The 9,821-nt window shown below is 41.0% G+C and overlaps 1 protein-coding gene across 2 annotated transcripts in view; it reads right to left on the bottom strand.

The window, feature by feature from the left end:
* Positions 1–9,614, bottom strand: part of SEMA3D (semaphorin 3D) — a 210,631-nt gene extending 201,017 nt beyond the window's left edge. For both annotated transcript variants that reach the window (XM_081244741.1, XM_081244740.1), the window contains exon 1: positions 9,182–9,614. The gene's annotated coding sequence lies outside the window, so the exon portion shown is untranslated. The remainder of the gene's footprint in view (positions 1–9,181) is intronic.
* Positions 9,615–9,821: the final 207 nt, after the last annotated feature.

The following is a 9,821-nucleotide window of genomic DNA, read 5'->3' on the forward strand; positions in this document are numbered from 1 at the left end:
TGTAGATGTCCTTGGGATTCAAAGAGGAGAAACAAGAATACATAGTCATTGAGCCATTTTGGCAAGAATTTTGAAAGCACAATCATCATGTAGAACTGAAGACATCTGGCGCAGAGGATGGATCTTGTCAATATCAATAAAATAGCAAAGACTGAAGTAAAAAAAAGTGTGCCTTCTCTTTTAATATTTAAGATTGATTTATAAGACATGACTGATACATAGCTTTCTTTGCATGAGAACGTACCACAGTGGTGATCTGAAAATTTTTATTAATCCAAGTAATACATTTTACTTTGAAAAATAAGTAATTATGAGAACAACTCATTCAAAATACATGTTTATTATAATGAGAACTATTATGTTTAGTATCAACAGAAAAAAAAAAGGTAAGATAGTTGCACCTTGAACTAGGAGAATAAATTGAATGACATTAACCTTTCTGACCAGAGAATGGTTCACCTTTTATATAGTTTCTCACCATGGTTAATCTACATGCTTTCACATACAAGTTTTAAAAATAGACTATTTTTCAGAACAGTTTTAGATTTACAAAAACATTGAGAAGATAGTACAAAGAGCTCCCCGAGAACCCACATCCAGTTTCCCCTATTATTTTTACATCTTACATTAGTATGGACATTTGTTACACTGAATAAACCAATATTGACATTTTATTATTAACTAAACTCCATAATTTATTCTGATTTCCTTAGTGTTTATCTAATGTTCTTTTTCTTTTCATGGATACCATCCAGGACACCATATTACATTTAGTTCGTGTCTCTCTGGCTCCTTCTTGCTTCCAACAGTTCCTCAGACTCACTTTGGTTTTGATGATCTTGATAGGTTTGAGGAGTACTGGTCAAGTGTATTATAGACTGTCCCTCTACTGGAATTTGTCTGATGTTTTTCACATGGTTTTATGGGGGTTATAAGTTTTTGGGAGAGAGATTGAGAGGGAGAGTGTTCTTTTCATCCCTCATATCAAGGGCACATATTATCAACATGCTTTAGGACTATTGAGGTTGACCCTGATCACCTGGCTGAGACAGTCTCTGCTAGGTTTATTCACTGTAAAGTATTCTCTCCCTCCTTACCATACTGAGTACTCTTTGGAGGAAGCGACCATGCTCAACTCATTTCAAAAGTAAGGAGTTTTATGTTCCCCTTCCTTGAGGGCAGAGTATCTACATAAATTGTTTGAAATTCTACTGGATGGGAGATTTGTCTCTTCTCCTTTGTTTATTAATTTATTCATCATTTATTTATAGCAGCATGGTCTCGTGGATATTTATTTTATATCTTGGGTTATAATCAATAATACTTTTTTTTTTTTTGCTCAAATTATTCCAGCTTTGGCCATTGGGAGCTTTTTTCAATTGGCTCCTATGACACTTTGACATACCTCTGTCATTGTGCATATGTGGTGTGCTGAGTGTATGTGGGTGTTTGGAACACTTATTTTTTGGCACAAGATGATCCAGGCTCACATACATTTCCTGCCCCAGTCCTAGAATCAGCCTTTTCTCTGAGGACCCCTGGTTCCTTTCACTGGAGAATAATGTTAGAAAATGAGATCTAGGCACTAGCTGTCACATACAAAACTTATTTTTAAAATAAATTTCATGTTAAAGCTAAGAATTAATATATATATATGTGTGTAGTACATTTATGGATAAATTCTTACTAACCCTTACTCCATGCTTATCTGTGTTTACTAGTTTTTCAGCAATGATCATGAATTATATCTGTAATGAAAATCATTACTATAAAAATAAAAGCTCTAAAAGAATGTACACCCCATTTCAACAAGAAAATGCAAATTATTTGGTGGGCCAAAAAGTGCCTTCGGCTTTTTAAGTAAAAATAAAAGACACATTTTTCATTTTCACCAAGAACTTTATTGAACAACGTATTCACCCTTTTGTTCCACTACCTTCTGCCATTTTTCAGGCAACTTCATAATTCCATCTTCCCAAAACTTTTTATCTTTTTGAGCAAAGAACTGTTTCTGGTCCCTTTTACAGTCTTCCAGGGAATTGAAATTTTTTCCATTAAGAAAATTTTGTAAAGAGCTAAATAAATGGAAATCTGAAGGTGCAATGTCTGGTGAATATGGCAGATGAATCAGAACTTCCCAGCCAAGCTGTAACAGTTTTTGTCTGGTCATAAAAGAAACATGCAGTCTTGCATTCTCCTGATGCAAGATTATGCATTTTCTGTTGACTAATTCTGGATGCTTTTCGTCAAATGCCGCTTTCAGTTGGTCTAATTGGGAGCAGTACTTGTTGAAATTAACCATTTGGTTTTCCGGAAGCAGCTCACAATAGAGGACTCCCTTCCAATCCCACCATATACACAACATTGCCTTCTTTGGATGAAGACCAGGCTTTGGTGTAGTTGGTGGTGGTTCATTTCACTTGTCCCATGATCTCTTCCATTCCACATTGTTGTACAGTATCTACTTTCCATCACCCGTCACAATTTGTTTTAAAAACGGAATGTTTTCATTACGTTTCAGTAGAGAATCACATGCAAAAATATGGTCAAGAAGGTTTTTTTCGCTCAGCTTAATGTGGAACCCAGACATCAAAGAGATTCACATAACCAAGCTGGTGCAAATGATTTTCAACGCTTGATTTGGATATTTTGAGCATGTCGGCTATCTCCAGCGTGGTATAACGTTGATTGTTCTCAATTATTGTTTCGATTTGATCACTATTAACTTCAACTGGGCTACCCGACCATGGAGCATTGTCCAGCAAGAAATCTCCAGCACGCAACTTCGCAAACCACTTTTGACACGATCAGTCACAGCACCTTCTCCATACACTGCACAAATCTTTTTGTGCGTTTCAGTTGCGTTTTTACCTTTCTTAAAATGGTAAAGAATAATATGCCAAAAATGTTGCTTTTCTTCTTCCGTCTTCAATATTAAAATAGCTACGCAAAATTCACCAATTTTGATGTCTTTTTCTAAATGCACGCTGATATGACAGCTGTCACATACAATCTAACAAAATTGTTTTGAATGAAGTTAAAGACAACTAAGTGCTACTAGAGCCATCTTATGGGAAAAAACGAACAAACGTTTTGGCCCACCCAATGGTATCAACTTCTACTGACCTCATATTTAGTATTACAAGTAAACTGAGAATTCTGAGAGTTCCAAGTAGTTATCTTTGAAATGAAGTGTTATATTTCAAAATTGAAAGTGTTCCTCCAAGTAAAAATGATATTCATTTTTTACCTTAGAAAACACTTCTTTCTTTCATAGAACAACCATTTCAGATGTAAAAAGCAAAGATTTATCTGAAAGCAACAACAGCAAATACCAAAACACAAGAAATGCCTGAATGTCATATGTATGGACTGCTTTTTGTGATAAGTATAAAAAACAAAAAAAGGAGGAGTAAAAGCCTAACACTGATTTTATACATTCCATCAAAAAAAAAAAAGCCAACAGATTATTTAGACATAACTTGAGATTATGACATCATGAGGCATGGCTTCAGCGGTCAATATGACATGTTTTTAAAAAGGCTTCTATGGGACTATGTAAGCAACTTAAGAGGGTACTTTTTTGTGGACATTGTTTTTAAGCAGTTCATACATGCTGATATTAAATGCATAGACTATACTACTTCTCTGTCTCTTCACTAACGTAAATCCAGACAATATCTCTACTGAGCAATTTTATTAGTCTAATTTCTGCTAATATAATGTGCTTGAAACTCTATATATTTAACTCAGTTATTAGGTACCAGCTATATAGGCTCATTTCAGGACCAAATATAACAATATAATCCTTAAAAGCAGTTTAAGATATACAAAAGACCAAGTAAAATGCATAATTAGTATAGGAAAAATAAATTGGACATTTACCTGATGGTAGATTAATAATGTCACATCTATATGTCTATACAATTTAATTTATTTTCCGTGAAAGTAATAATACTGTATTTCTTTTAAGATGCTCAATAATCTAGACTTTTTTGCTTTTTTTTATTTGACTTTGTTCTTTGTAGTTATAGTCCCATTTAATAATGCTTGATTCTATTTAATTAGAAAAATACAGCAAATGTTCCCATTTTTCCTGTGATTTTCTAGTAGAACATACTTAAAAACATAAAATGTTGAAGTTATATTGTTAAATGCCCTATAGAAGAAACAAGGGACATAAAGTATGTCATTTCTAATCTCTGAAGCAGAAGACACCATACATTTAAAAGGATACCAGATTCAGAGAGACACAAACTCTTCTGTGAACACTTGGTAACTTAATTCTATTTATTTTATACATTTCTATGGGAGGGTAATATTTGTGGCTTATTGAGTATGGCAAAAGAATGAGCAAACTGTCAAAATTTATCAGCAAAAGATTAGCAGGCTAGTTAAAGATATGACTATTAGAAATTATTAAATATCATCATTAACATGGAAATAAATGATCAAATATTAATGATGATAGATTAAAGTTCACCAAAATCATTTAAAATCTAAACAGTATATCTTATTACATACTGCAACTTTTTCAAGCACTTAACTGTCTTTAATAATTTATATTTGTAAATGTCTAATAATTTAAGTACACCTCATTATTATTACTTAAATTTCAAAATAATTTCAAGGTGTTGCAGTTTCTTCTCAGTGTATTTCTTGCTTGCAGTGAATTTAATTTAGCTTTATGCTTCTTTCTAATTATTATTTAGGTACTTAAAGTTAAGGTGAAACAATGCAGACACAGATGATGCAGATTCTCATTTCTTAATTTAGATCCTTCTAAAAAATACAAGAAATTCAAAAATAAAATGTAACTTTTTGTAATATGCCTCTTTTTACTATGTATTCCTATAAACCCTATTTCACATGATCATTACATTGCTCTATGTTATGCATCATGATAAAACAGTCAGCTTCTCAACATTTTTTTCTATGAAAGGGTAAAACTCATATAAGAGAAAAAACTCTCCTTTCTAAAATCTCAGAGAAAGTAAAGTATAAAACCAAAGGTCTTTAAGCTGATCTTTGATAGGCAACAAAGAGACTCAAAATCACTCTCTTAACTGCTTGGTAAGTAATTAGACCTCAATATTTGTTAGGTATCTAAATATGTTTAGCATTGTACTAACTTGAAGGTGTAAAAAGTTAGAGAAGACAAGTCCTTCCTTCAAGGCTCTTAAGATCTAGTTAGGAATCATAAACAACAATATAAGAAAGCAAATGACTGAAAACTTAGAATATTAGCTTGAAAGGCAGGATGAAGATATAAAAATAGAAAGGAATTTTGGCCAAGATTTCCCAGAGTAAGAAAGTATTTTTTAACTAAGCTTTGAGGTAGCAAGGTATGTGATTAACAAGTGTTGCCCACGACGGTCAGTCATTGCTATTGTTGTTATTACTACTTATTTCACAAATGCGAATGTTTCTTTTTCCTTTAAGGACTATGTTATTGAGTCGAAATATTTACTACTTTACCTAGGTTATCTATATAGCTCCAGGTATACACAGAAAGAATAACTTTTCAAACAGAACTATGGCTACTCATGTTTATTAAATAAATCGTTTATTAATTGATAAGAATATTCCCCAAAGAACATATGTCATCAAAGCATTACAACTCCCAGACAGAACAGTAAAGTTCAGTCACGTTTTTTATTTTTTTCTAAAATAATGAAGCTATAACAAACAGTCTGAAGACATACTAATATTCATTAAGTCGGCACCAACTGGAATGTTTTCCCCTTGAGACTGAGAAGTTGATATTCCAAATACCTAATAAAAATGGGGATGACTTCACCCAGTACTCTGTCTAAGCAGAAAACAAACACTGGGCCACAGAGATACCTACCAATTCCGGAGGACACCTTCAGAGACACTTTCAGGTCTGTGATAAACCTTTTGATAGTTAACAAATACCCATCCAATGGAACGAGAACACAGTATGAGGAATAAGAACTGAGCACCACGAAACATCCTGTCTTAATTTAACTCCAACCCCAAACAATATATTTCCTAGCTTTGGAAAAGAAAAGATGTGAGAGTAATTCAGCTTGGTGACTCAAGTTCAAACCTATATTTGATCTGTTACCCTGTCACTGGAAACAGTACATGTGCTTCCTCTGCCTTTGTAATTGTTTATATTCCTGACCTTCCCTGACACCAAAAATAATTCACACTCCCACCCTTACCAGCCCTTCCCCACACACACACAAAAGAGATTAAAAATACAGTTTAACTTTGTGCATTTTTCCCATGCAAAATTGTAAAGCAAATTCATTAACTAAGATGTAACTATAAAGGCAAATTCTGCAAAAAGGTAAAAGAAAGGATACATAATTATTTCTTTACCTTTTACCCTTAGTTTCTGCTAGTGTTGGTTATAGTTTCCTGATAATTCCAAAACACTTTGCACTGCCAGACATTTTTTCCTTGACCTCCCCTCTCAGAGAGTCAGCAGGAGGGTAACAGGAGTCAAATTATTTCTCCTCCCAAGTGAATGGGCCACAGACTCTTACAAAGGTGAAATAGTGGTGCCAAAAGATGAAGTAACTTCGTAGATATTCAGGTCATGAAGGCAGTAAGTAGACTAAGGAAAACTTCACTAATCTCAGGAAATTTTCTCAACTCGGCCATGGAGTTACTATTTGAAAAATGTTTCTTTTGTTTTCATTTATAAACATTATCAAAGCCACTAATAATTCCTATAGGTACAATAAGACCTTTAAAAATATAGATTACTAATATCATGTACATAAGATCCTTGACCTACAGACTTGATGTGACCCATACCCATCCTCAACCCTGGCTCCCATTTAAATTCTCGGGGTTCTTACCCTGTAAATTATAATATACAGATAATTCATCAACTGATCTTAGAAAGGTCCTCCCTTTAAGTGGGGTCATGGAAAGCTGCCTGAAGTCCTTAAAAGGTGACCTGAATCCAGGTAAAACAGTTCCAGTCTCAGCTCTGCCCCTTACTAGCTTATATTTGAACACATCAGCTAACACCTTTACATCTCATTATTCTCACCTCTAAAATGAGAATAATTGCTTTGTCTACTCCCGTAACCACCGATACCACTTTTAAGAACTATGATTTTTCTTAAAATTGCAAAAGCCAAAATGGAACAGCACACATTTCTAACTCTGTCTCTGCTTTTTTTTTTTCAATCTAAAAAACAAACAAAAAATAATGAAACTTCATATCGTGTTGCTGAGAATATTAATCATGATAATGTACAAAGTACCTAGGATGCAATAAGTATTTGATAAATGTCCCTTCCCTTCTCCACCAATTTTTCATTTCATAATGGGCAAATTCCATTTGAAATGTTGGCAGTCCAAATCAGTACCATTTTACTGTCTCTCAGCTACCTCTTGACGCTATTCATATCTCTTCCCACATTACCTTCCTGTATTTCCTGGCCTCTTCTCTTTCAAAGGCCAAGGCCTTTTCCCATCTTCCTGACCTGAACCATCACTTTGTAGCCTATCAACGATGTCCCTCTGGCCAGCTTAACTACTCGGTTGAGCCTCAGTGACTCGGAGGCGGGACAGAGTTAAAGCAACTCCTGTCTGGGGCTGCTCACATCCAGCCCAGACCATTCCTGCTCATCCTCTTGGCTCTCTGGCCTCAGAACAGGGGGAAAAGCGACGGCAACACTGGAGTGATGACATGTGATTCTCTCCCTTCCCCACCCCTCACATTTTTCTTTCCACGTGCAGAACCCGGAAGCCTCTGACCGCTCTTGCCCTGGCGGTTGCCATGGTTACACAACAGCAGCACCAGACTCAGGAGGGGTCTCGTCCCGTCTCCTCTACCTCCCCCTCAACCCTTTCCATCCTTTAATGAGCACGCCCCCCCGCCGCGCCCCCCCCCAGGGGAGGAGAACCTTTTCAGCTAAATTTGAGACTTTCAGTTCCCGCCCCCTCTTCTTCTCTTGCAGACGGCACTGACAAGCTAAGGGAGGATGGGAGGGGCTTTGGTGGGGAAAGAAGAGCTCTCGGAGAGACATTTGCCTTTCATTACGGCTTCGCTCGGGGCTAAACGGCGAAAAGTTCGCCTACTTAACTCCAATCTCCGTAACTCGGAATTGGGGACCTCAGCGGCCCCAGCTGCTGGCTGCGCAGCTCCCGTCCAGTCCCCTCGAGTCCGGCCTGGTGGCGGGAGCGCGGCGCCTCCTCCTCCTGTCAAGTACCCCCCGCGCGCTGGGACGGAAGCAAAGCAACTCAGCCCACGAGGTTGAACTCAAGTCGTGAGGGAAGGAAAATGAGCCGGTGCCGAAAACGGCCCGGGCGCTGCCAGGGCGGCCCATTAACGCGTCAACTCCAGGCGCGTGATGAGGGAGCAGGGGGAAAACACCGGCGGGGTTAAATCCACCCGGTTAAATTCCCAACAGGAGTCAAATCCGGGCCTTTTCGGAGCGAGCCAAGCCGAGGCTACGGAGGGATGCCCGGCTCCCACAAGAGTACGTTTTGCAGGAGCCGCCTTCCCCAGTCAGCCAGCTCTGAGGCTGGTGTCTGCTTCCAACTTTGCCCTCAGAGTCTGGGAGGATGCACGCTCCCGTCAGACGGAGCGTCGCGGTTCCCTCACAGGGAAAAAGGCGTTGCCCATCCCTCCCCAAAAGCACCACAACACAAACAGCCGCCACGGTCTCCCCGTCCCCTCCCCCCAGCCCGTCGGGAAAAGGAGCGAGTGAGGGCGCAGACGCCCTTGTCAAATCCTCGTCAGATTGTCCCCACCGACGCGTCTGCGAATGAACCTGCAGCCAGAGGAGCCACGGGGCACGTTCAGACGCGCTCGCGGCCGCCGGGGCCCTGGAGGGGGCGAGAGAGAGAGCGAAGTTCCCGGGCGCGTCTCGGGAGGAAAACTTTGCGCGGCGCGGAAAGCTCGTGCTGAGGAAGCGGCGGCGGCGAGCGGAGACTGCGCCCGCCGCCACGCTGTCCCCGCGCCGCGCGCCCGGACCGTCAGCGCCTCGGCGCCCCGTTCCCCGTCTGGCCCCCCCGCGTGCCCACTCCCGTCACCTCCGGAGCGCTCTTTCCGCCCCAGAACGTTGCCTTATCTCCCGGCCGCTCGGCATCCTCACTTCGGACCCATTACCACCCCCAAATCCAGTCACCCCTACTGGCCACCGCGGTCCTCCCACCGGAGCAGCAGGTGACCCGAAACCAGCCTTACCTGCCTCGAACTCTTCTGGCCCTCTCTCTGTGCCCGCTGTCTTTTCCGGGAGAGAGGAAGGGGATGCAGGCGGTGGGCTTGCGAGACGGCGACCCGGGACACTGGCGCGACCTCCTCTGAGCGGCAGCCCTGGCTGAGCCGCGGAGCCGCCGGCGGCCCTGACGGAGCGTGGAGGCTGCGGCCGCAGAGGCCAGGCCGGGAGGCAGGGGGCGCTGCTGCCCCCCGAGCGCCCTGCCGGGAGCGGCGCGGAGCCAGGCACCAGCTGGAGCTGTGGGGAGGCGAGCGTGGCGAGGAAAGGCACGCTCGGAGCGGGAGGGCGGCTTTTAAGTTTGTGGTGTGACCGCAGCAGCTGTCCCGAGAGAGACTCAGTCTTTCTAAAAAGGGGATGCTCAGAACGCCGGGGATTACCTCTCCCCTTCCGATCTCCTCCCCCAGCCCTCGGCCCCCCTTCCCTGTGCGCACGCCAGTCCTCCCCAGCGTGCAAAAGTCCATCCCAGTCGGCGCGCAGGCTGTCAGCAGCGTGGATTAAATGTAGCTCCGGCCGCGCTGGGGGATGTTTTTCCGGACAGGGCACTCTGTATGTAAAGGAATTTCTGACGTTTGAGCCCGCGCCCGGGTGGCTTTTGGGCCTGTTTATTCT

Source organism: Mesoplodon bidens (genome assembly GCF_964165515.1).
Source record: "Mesoplodon bidens genome assembly, chromosome: 9".
Classification (NCBI taxonomy): Eukaryota; Metazoa; Chordata; class Mammalia; order Artiodactyla; family Ziphiidae; genus Mesoplodon; species Mesoplodon bidens.